This window comes from Pinus tabuliformis, chromosome 6 (assembly GCF_031772625.1).
Source record: "Pinus tabuliformis cultivar Carrire ecotype Pingquan chromosome 6, CPIR1, whole genome shotgun sequence".
Taxonomy (NCBI): domain Eukaryota; kingdom Viridiplantae; phylum Streptophyta; class Pinopsida; order Pinales; family Pinaceae; genus Pinus; species Pinus tabuliformis.
Window position 1 is genome coordinate 54,309,597 of NC_142292.1, and position 17,708 is coordinate 54,327,304.

The following is a 17,708-nucleotide window of genomic DNA, read 5'->3' on the forward strand; positions in this document are numbered from 1 at the left end:
TTCTTTGACTGGCTTTCCTTCATGGGTTTACTGCTTTCATTCTATTTGTATATATATATTCAGTTCACTTGGCTCCTCCATCTCATCATATCATCATATATCAAACTTTCATCACTATGAGCATTATGATCAATGGGCATCAATGGCCAATCATGCATCAAAGAATTTTCCATCACAAACACTGCTATATTGACATCAATGACAACCTAGATTAACAGTATATAGCATCTTCTCACATAGTTTATGCAGAGATATATCAGAAAATTGTGTGCATAAATCAGAGATAGAGTTGAGAAGAAGATTTAGAATTTGTGTGTAGTTTATGGCAGAAAATTGGCAGTTTGAGGTGTGTTTGGGAGAAATATTTTGGTGTCAGTAGAAGTGAATAAATTCCCCCCTCTGGGTCAGAGTTTGATTCAAATTTTGTGTGCATAATGATGGTGTTGTTGGGTTGCTCATGTTGAGCGAATTGAGTGACCGGTATGAAACATTTATGAAACGTGGTTCGCATGGAGGAAGTGAAGGAACGGAGGCTTCAGAATAGACAATGATTTGGTAGCATTCAATAGTAGGAATATTTTTCTCCATCTAAGAGGAGTTGAACAATCCAATGGTGGTTTGGAAAGTATCATTGGTTGTAGGATCTTCTAGCGGATATATTTATGTAGATCCATGAGAGAAATGGAGTTCTGAATTGATAGATGTTAGCATACTATAGAGGAACCCAATTATTTTGGCTTATGGGTGTAAGATAATCCATGTACAATTTTTTCAACAGATTAACAAAAATAATTGAGCAGCACAACAACAACAGGGTGGTTTTCTCATGAAAGGGTTTCCACCAGAAAAACTTGTGTTCTTGTGTGTGCATGCTTGTGTTGATATTTCTCATGGTTATTATGTTTTGAGTTTATTGTTGCTTACATGTTTTGATGAGATAATGTTGTAATGTGCATGGATATTTGAGATTATGGAAAAAGATTTAAAATTGGTATAAAGGCCATCACTACTAATTCACCCCCCCTCTTAGTAGTGATCATTGTTTCCAAAAATTGGTATTAGAGCTAGTGCTCTTCAGTGAAGCTTGACCACTTGGAGAGTAGATTGTGGATTATGGCCAAAATCAAGAGGTTGATGTCTCAAAAGCCAAAGAATTTGAAGGAAGAAAATTTGTTCATTGGAAAAGAAGCTGTAAATTTCAAAATCACGGCCAAATTAAATGTGTCACTAGGTAATATGTTGAAAGAATTTTTTAATTCTAATTCTAATCATCTATTGAGGTTAATAGTCAAGATGAGAAAAGCATTGTTATCATTAAGAATTAATATGAATCAGCAATGGTTATGATCAAAGAATTAGCTAATTAAGTAGATAAGCTAACAGCTGCATGTAGAGATCATAAGAAAATGTTGCAGATTTGTGATGAGAATGAGAAAAATCTCAAGGAGGAGCTCACTACTTTGAGAACCCAGTTGGCATATTCAAAAAGAAATGAAGAAATAATGTGCAGCAAGTAAAAGGAAGAGAAATATTATGTAGAAGCACTTGAAAATGTAGTAGAAAATTTGAGAAAGCAAATTTAAGAAAAGGACTAGTAGCTTGAAAATTTTAAGAGAAGCATAGGAGTGAGAAAATCTAGCTCTAGCCTTCAAAGAGGAGTTGCAAGTTCGAATGTAGGAAAAAATAATAAGATAGATTCAAAGAATCCTACAATGAAATTTGTGACCAGCCATGACAATGTTGAAGAAAAGAGGTATCAATTTCATTGGAATCAAAGAAGAGATTCGAAAGGAGTTTCTATGCAAAGAAAATAATTCACTCATAGAGTTGATAGTAGTAAAGTTCAAAGAAGAAATCAGAATTCATTTTCTCCTTTAATGAATGAGATTGAGTGTTTTAATTGTCATCAGTTTGGACATATGTTAGCTTTTTGTAGGAGCAAATTGGAGACATCCATGCAGCAATTTGGATAGCAAAGAATGAGATATTATTTAACATATACAAGTTTATTTAATGGTTTATGTTATGCTTGTAACATTTTTGGCCATAAGGCCATTCATTGCAGGTCTAGTACGAGAAGTTGGAAATCTAGCATGAGGAACAAAGGATCAAATCATTTGGCTTCTTATCTTGGTCATGTAAAATGTTATTGTGTCACAACTTTGGACACAAGGCCAAGGATTTCCTGATGCCTAAATCCATGAGACCGTCAGTACAAAAGCAACAGCCAAAAATAGATGCACAACAAAGGAACCCATCAGGGGCTATGTGGAAGAAAAAGGAGGAACTATTAGGAAAGTGTGGTATTGCTATTTTTTCACGTGATGAGGATGATAAATGGTATATTGATAGCGGATGATCACATCATATGTCAGGTGATAGGAGCAAATTTCACTTCTTGAAGAAAATTAAAAGTGGTCATGTTGTTTTTTAAGGAAGTGAACCAGCAAGAGTATTGGGAAGTGGCAAGGCCAACCTTGGTGAAAAGAGGATCAATGATGAAGATGTATAGCTCATTGAGGGTCTAACCACAATATTCTAAGTGTGATCCAAATGTTTGATGGAGGTAAGGAAGTGGTCTTCAACTCCAAAGGTTGCTTCATTAGGAAATAAGTATCAAAGAGGGTAATTGCAAGATTCAAGACCCTAGATAATGTGTATGTGTTTAAGGGAAGAGTGAAAAGTAAGAAGAGACCAAGAGAATACTCTTCCTCATCAGATTCAAAGTAAAAGAGATCAACACATTTTGCAGTTCACTCTTGCATGTTAGATCTTTTAGACTGAAAAATGGATGTGAGGCCTTCATAGGCTCAGGGGGAGTATATGGCACTTTTTGTTTTTGCATGCAATTAGTTTGTGATGGTATTGGTGATTATCTCTTTGATTATGTTTTTTCTTGATGATGGATTTTTTCTATTGATGTTGTCTTTGCTAAGGTGTGATCAGGAGGAGAGATGACACATGTTTAGGGGGGGAATTTATATGCTTCCAATATTTCGATGGCATTATGGCTCCTTGGAGGAGTTGGCTATGCATCTCATGCTATGTGCTCATCAGTTGCAAATGTTTATGTTTTGATCATGCATGGATTATATGTTTCCTATATGAGTTGACATGTGTTAGTGCCATGGAGATTAGTATGATGATAATACATAATGCTTATATTTTTTAATATGGTCATTGATGTAATGTTGTTGCTATCATTGCCTCATTATTGCAATCAATTTTTGCTTATCGTGTAGAGGTTCATCCTCCATGTGATGGTTATTGTTGCTGCCATCTATAGCTATAGAGAGATGATATATTGGATTGATTGATGTGATATGTTGGCACTTTATGATGATGTTGATATACGCTTTTGTTGGGCCACTATGTATTGTTATGGATTGTTGGTTACTGTTGCTGGAATATTAATTTGTGGTTGATAATTTGACGAGGTTGATAAATGTCTCTTATGTGATTTATATTGACTCTATCTTGCTGCCATAAAGAGGACATGTGGTCGATCATATGATCTACGTACTTGCATTTTTACATTATATTAGGCATGCATTGATGAGATGATTGTTATGATAGCCATGTATGAGAGAGTATCATTCTTGTATGTTTCATGCATAGTGTTGAGAGTCATGTTTGGCATATGTTGCATAATGAGTCATGAGAATTGGTGCACCTATGTATGGGTTGTTAGTAATGTCGGTAAAACCATGTAACATAGCTTGTGTCTAGGGGGGGTTCATCACTTTCATATGACCTTGAGTGGAGCTTTTTTTTTTGCGAGGACCCTTGCATGTAAAGGAGTATATAGCATTTTTCATTGATACGTTTAGCCCTTTTCCATTGATATCAAAGGGGGAGAATATGAGGATGTTGATCAGTTTTCAGATGAAAATTTCAAATTATTAGTTCAGCATGGGTTAACATCAATGCCAAAGGGGGAATTTTTGGCATTGATGTGTGTTGTAGTGTTGCAGATGTGTTGTTGGTTGGCATTGATGTCAACCTAGTTCATTTGGGTTACAGGTGAGTTGGTTATGCATGTGTATAGGTGGTTGCAGGTGCATTGCATAGATGATGTGTTGCATTGACTTTGGCATGTCTATTAGCATGGATGTTTGAGATGGTTGTGCAGGTGTTGGAGGATGTGTGACAGGTTCTGAAGTTGCATATTGATGGCATAGATGTTGTAGAGAAGTTTGATGGCTCAAATGTTTAGTATGGTTGTTGGTTGGCATCCTAGTCAACCTATTTTGACTTGTGACGATGAAAATGATGTGGCAATGATTTGGGGAAGTGTTACAGATCTGCTAGATAATTCCAGAGGTCCTACAAAGGCTTTCCAAGCTCTGGAAGAAGTTTGAGCATATTCTGAGCAGAGTTTACTAATATTTGACTATCCTTAGCCCAATCGCATGCATGCTGAGTCATGGGAGCAACTGAAAAGCTCCAGCCGCATGGATCCAAGCCTATGGGAGAAATTGAGGACTTCTAGTCACATGGAGGTTGTGTTGTGGGAGCGACTAAGATTTTTCACAAGTTTTGCTCCACATTCCTCATGCTGATCAACTAATTTTGGTATTGTGGCAATGTTATTGATCGGAATTTTTCGACATGTGGTCAAAAAAGTTCATGGGCCCTCTAGAAGTTGATCAAGGTTGAAGATATCAAAGGGGTAGTGGAGTTATTGGTTGATTTGGTCAAGAATCCTATGTCAACCAATATGAAGCATTTGAAAAGGATCGTTGAGTGGTCCATAACCTGTAGCATTTACTAAGTTACTCAACACAGAAAATTGATAAATAGAAGAAGGATGTGATTCTATTTGATGTTGTTGGTTGGAGAGTGTGTGAGTATGCCATTGTGAGAGAACTGTGAGTGAGTAGAGTATGTACCAGTAGCTTACATATCTTATGCAAAGATATATCAGAAAATTGTGTGCAGAAATCAGAGATAGAGTTGAGAAGAAGATTCAAAATTTATGTGTAGTTTGTGGCAGAAAATTGGCAGTTTGAGGTGTGTTTGGGAGCAGTATTTTGGTGTGACTATAAGTGAAGAAAGTCCCCCCTCTAGGTCAGAGTTTGATTCACATTTTGCATGCATAACAATGTTTTTGTTAGGTTTCTCATGTTTAGCGAATTGAGAGCACAGTATGAAACATTTATGAAATGTGGTTCATATGGAGGAAGTGAAGGCGTGGAGGCTTTAGAATAGATAGTGATTTGGCAGCATTCAGTAGTATGAAGAGTTTTATCCATCCAATAGGATTCGGATAGTCCAATGTTGGTTGGGAAAGGATCGTTTGTCATGGGAGCTTCCAGTGGATAGATTTATGTAGATCCATGAGAGAAACAAAGTTCTGAATTGATAGATGTTAGCATATTGTAGAGGAATCCAAGTCTTCCGGCTTATGGGTGTAAGCTAATCCATGTACAATTTTTTCACCAGATTAATAAAAAGAATTGAGCGGCGCAACAGCAGCATGGTGGTTTTCTCCCAAAAGGGTTTCCACCAAAAAAGCTTGTGTTCTTGTGTGTGTGCATGCTTGTGTTGATATTTCTCATGGTTATTTATCATGGTTATTATGTTTTGAGTTTATTTTTGCTTACATGTTTTGATGAGCTAATGTTGTAATGTGCATGGATATTTGAAATTGTGGAGAATTATTTAAAATTGGTATAAAGGCCATCACCACTGATTCACCGCCCCTCCATCCCCCCACCCCCATCTCAGTAGTGATCAATGTTTCCAACACCCTTGTTAGGGTTCTTGGTGTATATGTGGACGAGTGGGCTTGGTTGTTGTAATCATTGTTGATCTAGTTGCTATTGTTAGATATGGAAAGTATTTGTTAGGTCCCTATAATACTTGTGTAGCCTCCTTATTGTTATTGTTAGCGTACCCCCTTATTGTTATGGTTGCACCCATGTAGCACACATATTGTTATTATTGTGCCTCATAGAAGCCCACTATTTTTATTGTTGTGCCCTTACATTATTATTCTTATGTTGGATCTTATTATATTGTGACCCCTTAGACTCCTATATATACCAAGGAGGTATTGTCATTTGTATCATCCATTAATTTTTCATTAATGTGATAAAAAGTAGGTTTCCCACTAGAAGAGGCTAATTTTCAAGTCGTTGATCTATCTTTTCTTCTGTGTTGTGATCTGGTTGCACAACATTTGGTATCAGAGGTTGTATTCTAGGGTTTTGTTTTTTCAAACAAGTCATCTTGGAATTTTTGCTATAACTTTTTTTTCTACAAGGCTTCAGAAGCAGAAATTTTCATCACGTGGAGACGAAATCTTGGTGAACTTCGTGTAAAAATTTAAGGTCTTAGTTCACTATATTTTCTGAGATATGGTCTGAAAAATTTAGGATTTTTGCAAGCTCCAAAATTCAGTCTCAAATAGATGACCTAGCGAAAATCATCATAACTTTCTCTAAAAGCATCAGATTTGAATTTCATTAAAAATGACAAAAAGTGTGGGGAAGTTAGTTTGTCGTATATCATTTTTAGGGTCGAAGGTTGAAACAATGACACATGACATTCCGTACATTTTTTAATCTACTGAACAAGTCCATAATCATATCATCGTGGGAGATTGTGAATAAATTTATCTTGAAGAATCCAATATTTGTTTGAATTGTGGCGTTGGAAATAAGACTTATATGGCTACCATAGGATGAAATTTCAGACCTCGAAGAGCCGAAATTATAGAGACACAATTGTTTCAATATCAAGCTCCAAAAAATGAGAACAAATGTGTCTATTTTTTAAAATCTGCATTTTTTTTGTTTAAAAAATAAGTTTGAAGCGATTCAAAGGGCATAGTGAAGCATAGATATCATTATTTAGTTTCAATATACCTCGAAAAAAATAAATAAATAAATAAATAAAAAAATAAAAATAAAAATAAATAAATAAATAATAATAAATAAAATAAATAAATAAATAAAAAATAAAAAAGAAGAAGAAGATTTGATACACCCATTAAGCAACCAGAAAGATCTACTATGACATATGAAGAAGGAGAAGAAATGAAACAGGATATATCAAAGTTACAGGACCAAGTGCAACAAATTTCACTCTCACAAAGAGAAACCAAAAATGAATTGGGAGTGATGAATGTTAAGATAGATGGTTTAGAAGAAAAAAATAAAAATGGATATGGAAGGTTTAAAAGCATATATGGAAGGTTTGACAAAGTTGATGGAGGAAAGGATTCCTAATGGTGACAAGGTAGTCCATGAAACTCTTAATGAGAACAAAAGGAATATGAATCATGAATTTTAGAGACTCTAGCTCAGGGATGAAGATCAACCATATTCCAAAGATCGATATGAAAAAGTTTGATGGAAAGGATCCAGTAACATGGATACTATAGATGGATCAATTCTTTGATTTGCATGATGTGCCACACACACAAAAGGTACGAATTGCATATTTATATTTAGAACAAAATCAGTTTGTGTGGTATCGATGGCTTTGTTCTCATAAATCAATTGTCACTTGGACAATTTTTACGGAAGAATTCATAGCACATTATGAGGATAAAAAGAGAAATACCTTATTTAGACAATTGATAAATCTCAATCAAAATGGTTCAATGGTGGATCACATTGAGTAATTCCAAAGATTGAATATCAAGGTAAATGATATTCTAGAGGAGCATAGGATTGATGTTTTCATAGGGACTTTAAAGGATAACATCCAACATGAGGTTTGCCTTTGGGAACCTATATCATTGGAGAAGGAATTCAAGGTGGCAAAAAAATTTGAAAGCAAAATCATGGCAACAAGGAAGTCTACCACTCCAAACTATAAAGATGGAAGTGGTGTTGCTCCTAGCCTCCCACAACCTACAAGGTTAACACCACAACAACTAGAAGAAAATAGAGCAAAAGGGCTTTGTTACAGTTGTGATATCAAATACACTAAGGTTCATACTTGTGCTGAGAAGAAATTATTTTATATACATTATGAAGAGGAGGAAGAAAAGGGACAAGAAACATCAAAAGAAGAGGATATAAACTAGGAACCAACCTCAGAGAAAGAAGAAATGAATCTGACCATATCTTGTCATGCATTAGCAGGAATTACCACTCCTAAAAATATCGAGATAAAAGGATATATCAAGTAAAAAGGTGATACTTCTGATCAATTCTAGTAGTACCCAGTTTTATTCATTGTAAGATAGCCAAGGAATTGAATTGCTTTCTATATCCAGCACTAGAGTGTCAAGTGATGATTGAAAATGGAGGAACTATAAATTGCTCAAGGAAGTGTCATTATATCAATCTAACCATGGGGGGTGTGTATTAAATATTCCAATGCTTTCCATTCCAATGGGTGGTGTTGATGTTGTATTAGCAATCCAATGGTTACAATCTTTGCAGACGATTTTCAGGAACTTTTCTTGAAATTTTCCTGGGAAGGAAAGGAAATTGAATTAAGGGGCATCACAAGGAAACCAAGGAATATAATCATCTCCAATAGCATGACAGTTATTTTGAATAAATAACAACAAGGCATAATTACACAATTATGCTCACTAGATGTTCAAACATCGAAATCATTTGTTACTCCATATCTTCAAAGATTATTGGATAACCATTCCAAGGTATTTGAGACTCCCAAAGGCCTCCCACCTATTCATGATCATGATCATGTTATTCACTTGATTCTAGGAAGCGTTACTCCAAACATCAAAACTTATAGATATCCCTATGCCCAAAAAAGTGAAATTGAATGTATGGTTGCTGAAATGCTAGAGGCATGTATTGAATTCAACCTAGCCAAAGTTCTTTCGTGGCTCTAGTCGTATTGGTACACAAAAAGGATGGATCATGGCATATACGTATGGATTATATGGAGCTCAACAAGATCACTATTAAGTATAAATTTCCCATTCCTTTCATTCATGAATTGTTGGATGAATTACATGCGATAATTTACTTCACCAAGTTAGATCTTTGTTCAGGATATCATCAAATTAGAATGAATATTGAACACATTCTGAAAACAACATTCATACTCATGAAGGTCATTATTAATTCTTGGTCATGACTTTTGGCCTTACTAATGCACCTTCAACATTTCCAAGGTTTAATGAATTCCATTTTCAAACCCTTAGAAAATTTGTGTTGGTATTTTTTTATGAAATACTAATCTACAACAAATCTTGGAAGGGTCATTTTCAACATGTTCACAAGGTCCTCAAACTATTGGACAAGAAACAATTGTATGCAAAAACCTCTAAATGTTTCTTTGGGGTACAAGAGGTGGAATGCTTGGATCATATTGTATCTCATGAGGGTGTTAAGGTAGATCCTAACAAAATTAAATCCATAAATGATCCATAAGAGGGGATCAAAATATGATCAAAAATTGAAGTGCTCGAAATCGCCCAAAACTGGTGCCAAATCGTAATGCTCATTTTCTGATTCCAACGACGCTTGAATCGCCTCAATCTAACACCTTATGCGGAAGTTATCGTGTTCTAAATTTTTTTCCCAACAAAAAAAGTCAACTTGTAGGGTTAACTGGGCTACTGATTGGGCAGGTCGTACATTAACGTCAACATGCTGACTAAGACGTATGGTGGATAGGTGGACCAATCCAGGCTCGATAAGTGGCATGACTGTACTGGTTGAGGTGTCACATTTTTATTGGCTAAAGGGTTGTGAAGTGGGCCAATGATGAGGTGCCACGTGGCTCAATGGGAGGGCACCACGTGGCCCTCTATTTTTGAACCAAAAAATTATAAGGGCTAACAAGCCTTAGCGGGGTTCAACCCCTCGACCTCCAGCAAAACAGTCCAAGGTTTTACCATTACGCCATGCCTTTGGTTCTTAAAATATTGTGTGCATAGTTTATATTTGAAATGACGTGGTCAACACATTTGGTGGGAGGGATCGAGTGGTTAGCCCTGGCCCCTGATTACATTGTATAACATATGACCACGATGGAGGACTATGGCAAAGGGGGTGAGATATAGGCCCCGGCCCTCGATTCTATCGAACACCCATATGACCAATGGATAGAGCTAAACTAGCGAGGACAAGCAGTTAGACTGGCCCCGACCATATTAATGTCACATTACCACAACCAACGGAGTGACGACTAATCCGGCGGGGGTGGGTGGTTAGCTCAAACCCTAGCCATATGTGGCCATCTAACTGCCCTTAGGTGATGAAAATTTGGCGTTAAGGCCTTATGGCATGATTTAATTGTTCAACAAATTGCACTAATTGTGGCAGGAATTTAGCCAGTCTTTGGTGAAATTGTCACTCGGTGATTAGAGAAAAGGTAGATTTTGTCACACAGATAGCTAGTTTCTTGTTGTTATTTCCCAAGGCATGGGCCTTTCGATAATCACTATCCATGATTGAGGATCACAATTAGCATTAACGTCATACTATTCTTCTAGATATGTAGTCAATCCAACGGATTTGAGAATGGGATGCTATATGTGATGATTAAGAACCTGTATAAAGGAAAACACATTCAGCTAACAAGCAAACAAAAAGTTGACTGGGTACACTGAGGTTATACGCTAAAGTGTGTTCAGGATATATGACTTGGGCATTAATGCCTTTGCTGGTGCTAATACATGTATGCAGTACATGGGGAATTTGGAATGACTCTATGTTGGCCAAGACATACATGGAAGGGAACGCATGTTGTTGCAATGATGAAACGGTCCAAGGTTACAATGCCAACGCATAATAGAGGTGGTATTTATATGATATCAAGTTAATTGCTTCATTAGTGGCGATAGTGTGTCATTGTTGGGAGATACATTCATAAATGGAAGCCATTCGAAAGGCATAATAAGGGCATCGAGAGGCCAAAAAATAAATTTGTGACAGCGATGTGGCTAACGCATGCTGCAAGAAATCATGGTGAAAGTGTCACATGGAAGACCTTGAAATTGACTTTCAGGGTTTGGATGCAATGATTTAAGGTTTTAGTTGGGAAATGTTTCACTGTATGGCGACTATGAAACCTCTCCCAAGGTCGCTAAGTCACAAAATTTCCTTGTCGAGAAATTTTGTAACAATGCGACCAGCCCTCTTCCTGTGACCATGTGATGCTTCCCCTTCCCACAAATTGTTGGTCCCATTTTTAGTCTAAGATGATAGGCTCATGAATTGTGACCTTCCTCCAGTCGTGACCTGTGACCTCCCTCCATGTTACTTAATCATAGGGGTTGCAATATCACATCTGAGGGAGGCAGCGGTCCATGCTATCTACTCCCTCCTGTGACTTAGCGACCTTCCTTTTGCTGCGACTTGCCTCACCACAAACTACTAAAGCTCTTGTAATCACACACTAGCTTTTCGGGCCTGAATACAAATCGATAATCTTAGATATTAACACAAATGATGATTGTGGTATTAATGTTATACACACAAAGATAGAGATTTTGCAACAACCGCAGTGGGTTCTGGAAATACTAACAGTGGTTGCCTTCATCCATCATTCAAACACATCATCTTAGATGAGGCAGACTCTATGACAGAAAATGTCCAGAACGCCTTGTGTCATACGATGGCGACTTATTCTAAAGTTAAAAGGGTTTGTTCGTTTTTGCAAAGAGGAAGTAGTTTATCTTGATTCAAATGCCTTGAGAATGTTGAATTTTACTTCTGAATATGAGCTTGGATGAGCTAGGACATATTTGCAGTGATGCTCACTTGTATGGATCATTTTTTCAAGAATGCAGAACTAGACGATTTGATTTGGCGCAGAAGAAAGTTTCAGACATCTTAGCTAAGGAATAATGAGGATCCCAAATCTTCTTAGTTGTACGACACGGTATTTCAAGCTACAGAGAATTCTGATGAGACAAACACTCAAATAAGCCAGAGATTAGTTGAGGCTGATAAATTCCTTATTGACGAAGTTGATAAATACCTGCGGTTGCTTGATGTAGCCAGCAATGCAATGCACTCTATGTGGAATATGACTCAAGAATGCTCCCTTGAAACGAATTTAAACATTAACCAGTATCGATTTCAGGTGATATGATATACTCGACTCATAGAGTCAAAATATATGTGGAGGACGACCTTCATGCAGCGCCACATTGTGTAATGAGGTCATGTGCCAATAGAGTGAGCAGACCCTTGTTGGTGCGGTATACTCCCCCAACCATCTACTCTGAAATGCAACCCTCAGTTGCAACCCTCTCTCACCAGTCATTGATTCGTAGCCTCAAGAAGCGAATGAAGGTGCGACCTTTGTTCAAATGCGACCATGCGACCTCCATAGGGTGTAGTTCCTTGACATGACCAGTCACAGAGTCGCATGCTTGTGAGACAGAAAACCTCACGACCTCCTAAAGTCTGCGACTTTGTGACCTCCCCTTCACTGGCGTTGGTGAAATGTGACCTACACTAATTCATCCACACTACGACCTATGTCCTCGGGTAGTGAGAGACTTGCATTCAAGGCCACATTTGCAACCCACATCCAATGCAACCTACCCAATTCCCATTACATTTTGTCTCTTAGTCAGGCGATGAGGTATGATCGAATGAGTTATCTCTTACGGTTGCATATTCTTGTGCTCTTTTTCATCCCATTAAACAATGCTATCAAGTCCTAGAAGGATGGTGCAAAGCAGAGGATGATTAATGGATAAGAAGTGGTGCTGAGTGTTTTGCATACACAAAACATTGACAAAGGGATATGTCAAAATCCAAGTTATGGGTAATGCCTTGCATTGGATCAATATATGCAACAACAAATTCAATGTTGTTCCAATGGTGATGTGGCTGCAATCACATTTTTCATGTATTTATTATTTTTCATGTAGCAAGGTCCATCGAAAGTATGCAACATGGGTACTCCTTGGATAAGGAATAAAATTATGTATCCAACAAGTGTTTCTGCATGAAATTTGAGTAAACCCAAAGGCAAGGGAAATCCAAGGCATCAAACAATACCATGACGATAATCGAAAATGGTATATTATAAGGGAGCATGCATGTGATAAAGGGCATTGTCCAAAAGGTCCTTTTTCATGTATATGGTTGGTGGAAAAGCCTAAATCTTTCGCACCAATTGATAAAGTACCTTTTGAATCAGGCTATAGATCTTGCACAGTCTGCACATGCATTATAACACTATGGCATAGCAACTAACCACACAAGGGTCTAAACTAACGTTATTTGTCTTAATCAATTGATTTTATTTCTAGTATCATTCTTTGGTTATAAATATGTATGACCAATGTTATTCGCCTGCAGGTAGAGAGAAGGGATGAGATTGTTGATCTATGCCAAGAAGTCAAGACTTCTCACTGGATATGTGTGGTTTCCTAGACATTATGTTAGTCTCAATGGAAGATCGCAGGGAAAAGTGAGAATTTCGGCCTAAAAAAGGGGGCTAGGGTTTCCATAAAAGCTACACAATCAGGGTTGCAATGAGTTTGAAACTGGAACCATTAAGGCTCCTAAAACCTCGTGGTAGTGTTAGGGACACAATGACATAAGATGACTGGATGCAAGTGGGGCACGACAGGAAGAATTTCAACCATTCATGTAGGTCTTCATGGTTCCACGACAATGTTAGCAACAAGGACCAACCCTAGGGTTTCTCGAAATTTCTACTTTCTCCTCACATTCTCTCTTTTATCAATGTACAAATATTCTCATCGTAATGACAACATTATGTTGAGATCAATTCAACGTGTACTAAATAATAAGCATGAAAGTGCAATAAAGAAGTTTAAGAGTCATGAGGGGAGGCCAAGGGTCACAGTAGGTGAACAGTCACCTCGTCTCTATAAATGTGCCCTCATGCCTCATTAACTGGAGGGGAATTTATCACTTGAATTGAGGTTAGGATTAGAGATCTGATTTATGCTTGAGAGCTAGAGCCACTCATCTCTTGGCAGCTGAGAGAGTGGAGTTGCAGTGAGGCTAGGGTTTTTCATTGGGAAATGGTATGAGCAGCCCATGTTCCACTATTGGGTTTTGACCAATTGCAAGATATGTACTTGAAGTTGCAGCAACATTAATAAGATGTTCTTCATCTTTGGCATTGATTCCCATGCTTACTCATGGTGGTTGTATTGGTTGTCTAGTATTTTCACTGTATTTGTATGTGTGCTTTCATATACGCAATATGTTATGGACTTATTCATAGTTGTTTCATGTATGTTTTTCTTTCAAATCCGTGTTTACTTATTTCTTTCCATGTCAGTGATCTATTGTGAACTATTTTGCAATTAACTTCTGGCATGTTCTTGTTTATTGTATGTCTGATTGGGTTTTAGCTCACTGATCCCTCTCATGGCATACCTCTTCTTATTGTTGTTGAGACTTGTTTGTACCTCTTTCTGCAATTTGTCAATCTTGGGTTGATTTTGTTTCATTGTTTGGGCATTTTGTTCTTGTCCCCACTCTGACACCTTCTCATTTGATAACCAAGAGAAAGAAACATTCATGGTGGCAGTCGGGCCCACATACCGGATGGGGCTCCTATCCCAAATGGTGTGAGGTCTAATTGGGACTTCACACCGGGGAGACCCCCTTAGTTGTTGGCGGTACATTTCAGCCTATCAACGAGACTCAAAATTGCTAAAAGTGGCATCCTTTATTCTATCAAAATATGGAATAATCTCTCTGTTAAGCTCCATATACTTGATTCTATATTTCCATTCTCATTTTTTATTGTTTGTGGAAGAAACTGGTATTTTATTTCCTAATTTCAGCCACAAACTTCTTGATTTCAAACTCCAAATCTTGTCTTCTTCCCTTAATTTCTCATGCAATTCTTCAAAGGTGTTCTTCTCTTTAGCAAGAACATTCTAAGTGACCGGAGCCTCTTCCATTTCCAAATGGATTCTCTCCAAATTGGATTTGATCTGCCCCACTTTCCTTTTTTGAAAGTTGGACCTTTCCTTCACCAACATTTTTATTTCCTCTTTTAAACCCTTGATTTGTCACGCCCATACGAAGATAGGAGAATTAATAACCCACCTCGACCATGCCTGATGCACTAGTGGCTTCAAACACCCATCATTCATCCATAGAGGGTTAAAACGAAATAGGATGGGACCTTTTAAATCTTCCAACTCTAGAAAAAGCTTGATTGAGCAAATGGTCAAAACCACCCCAAGCCAAATGAAAAAAAGAGGGAGAAATTTAATGAACCAAAAGATTGCTCACTACTAGGAATTGATCCAATCTTGTAGCAATGTGCCTAGGGCCAACCCTTTTGTTGCTCTAATTAAATTTGGAGAGTTTAGACTTGATATCGACTAGGTCCAATTAAGAAATCAAATCCTCCATCTTTTACTAAAACTTATATCTTACAATATTGTTACCTTTCTTAACCCACTGGTAAATTACAACATTAATTTCCCCCTTCTCCCCTAAAATGAAATTGGAGTTGAGAATGGTTTCCTTTTGTCCTAACAAATAATTCCAACAATCTACCTTGTCATGGTACATATTTGGCATGTACATTTACTATGTTGCAAATTTTCTCGAATGGGAAATGAAACAATCTCATTTCATAACTTTTTTTAAAGTGATTTTACCTCAAAAATGCATTGAAATATTCATTTTGAATAAAATCGTGTTGCTAAAATTCTGCGTTTGAATGACATAATGCACCATTGGTTTGAACAGTGGAGACTTATTAAAAACCCAAAAGACACGAGTAGTTCTTTGTTATCCACTATCTCATTTTAGTGTTCCAAAAACATGACTTTTATGGTGGAAATTTGTGTAAACAACAAATAAGCATGTGGAACTTGGTTATACTACCTTCAATGCCCCACTCGTTCACAATTAACTAATGACCATTGTTTGATCCAAAAGCTTATAGATTATCCAAGGTATTTTGCATAAGGAAAAGGCTCATAGTAAGGAAATTATATCAACAAAAATCATCCCACATCATTAAATGATGACTAAGATCCTCCATTTATCTCTATCTAATATGTACTAAGTACAAATATAAAAAATAAAGATTAAATTTGAAGGCTTATACTTGGAAAGAAATTTTAGTCTATACATGCAAGGATCTCTGAGTTATGGACACTTGAGACAACAAAATAAATTATGTGATATAAGTGATACCAAAATGGCTTCGTCAAAGCAATGAATCTCATGGACTACTGAGAAATACTAAAGAAATTGGATAAGTAGCCTAAAACTTTCCAACTTTCCTTACACATGACCACCTTATAATAATGCACAACCTACCAAAAAAAAAAAACTATTATCGGAATAACTTCATACTCTACCTCAAAAACGTAAAACAAGACCTACATAGGCCAAATACAAACTCATTCAACTTCTCTAAAATCCTTGTCACACTGCGATCTCTACTAAATTGGATTTTAGTAGATCTTCTATCAAAATATTCTATTTTTAATCCTCATGAAAGTAAAATCCTATGTTTTTAAGCACAAAGGTCAATTTGTAGAGTTTCGTGACTTCAACAAGTTTATTGCCAACTATAGAACCTGTTGTGCTCTACAACAACCCCCCATTTCATATCATTTATATTCACAAAACTATAATATGAAATGGGTCCCTTTTTATTTTAATTGGTATCAACTTTGTATTATTCAAAAAGGTCCGAAAACAAAATGAAAAAATTACAAAACCTTTTTGATAAACCAATCATTTGGTCTTATAATATAAATGATTAATCTTTTATCATTGCAATAAAGCGATCGCAAGATCGCATATCGCAATGACAAAGGAGGCATAACTTAAAGACCCGTTGGTTTTCTCCGACGCGATAACATGCAATAGGATATCGGATATCGGCAATAATAAGTTCCCATAACAAAAGTCCCTTTCGCTCCGATGCGATGCGATATCGCTATCGGCGATCGGGGATATACCATGCATGCTTTTCAAAGTGCCCCAGTTAATACTCCCGATGCGATGCGATATCGCTATCGGCGATCGGGGATTCCAAAAGGTGCCAATATAAAGATTTAAGTTTTCCCTCGACGCCCGATTGCAATAAAGCCACAAGCACAAACTTCAAAAATTGTTAAGGCAGGGATATTATGATTAATTCGTATTAAAGGCCTTATCTTTCAAACAGTGATTCACCTGCGCTCAACCGCCAAAACATCCAAGGCACGCTTAAACAAATCATTCGGCTGATAAACGATATGATGGGCATTTAAAGGATTGGCAAGTTTTAACGGCCATTTAATGAAATAGTAAGCTTAAAAATCTTTTCACAGATTGTATCCGCGGCCACTTTAAGTTAATCCTTCATCATGCACTGATCAATATATATCTCGCTCGTATTTGGTTTTCACTACCAATTCTCTGTGTTACGCTTATTTTCACTCCTGTGCAGAATTCTTCCGAAGTAATAGATTCAAGCAGAATGGGGAAGAAGTCTAAGAAAACTACAATCACTTCCGCTTCACCAGCCACAGGATAAGCCGTCGCTGATCCAGGAACTAAGAAGAAAGGATTGATATATGATACTACATGTTCAGGACTCGGCAGAACTACTTGGCAAAGTACCTATAATTTGATTGAGGCCGAAGAACCAAAGGTGACAGCGTTACAAGCCACAGCGGATACCAATCGAAAAATCTGATGGTACTTTAAAAGACTTGGCCGACTCTTTCCTTCATCGGATAGTGGCTCAGGAACAAATTCTCCCATATACGGATGTAGTGAGGTGGGCAATTGAGGAAATCC

At 37.1% G+C, this 17,708-nt stretch overlaps 1 pseudogene; it reads left to right on the forward strand.

Annotated features, from left to right (window-relative positions):
• Positions 1 to 11,251: 11,251 nt before the first annotated feature.
• On the forward strand, positions 11,252 to 12,039 carry LOC149257189 (replication factor C subunit 4 pseudogene; annotated as a pseudogene).
• The last annotated feature ends 5,669 nt before the right edge of the window (positions 12,040 to 17,708 follow it).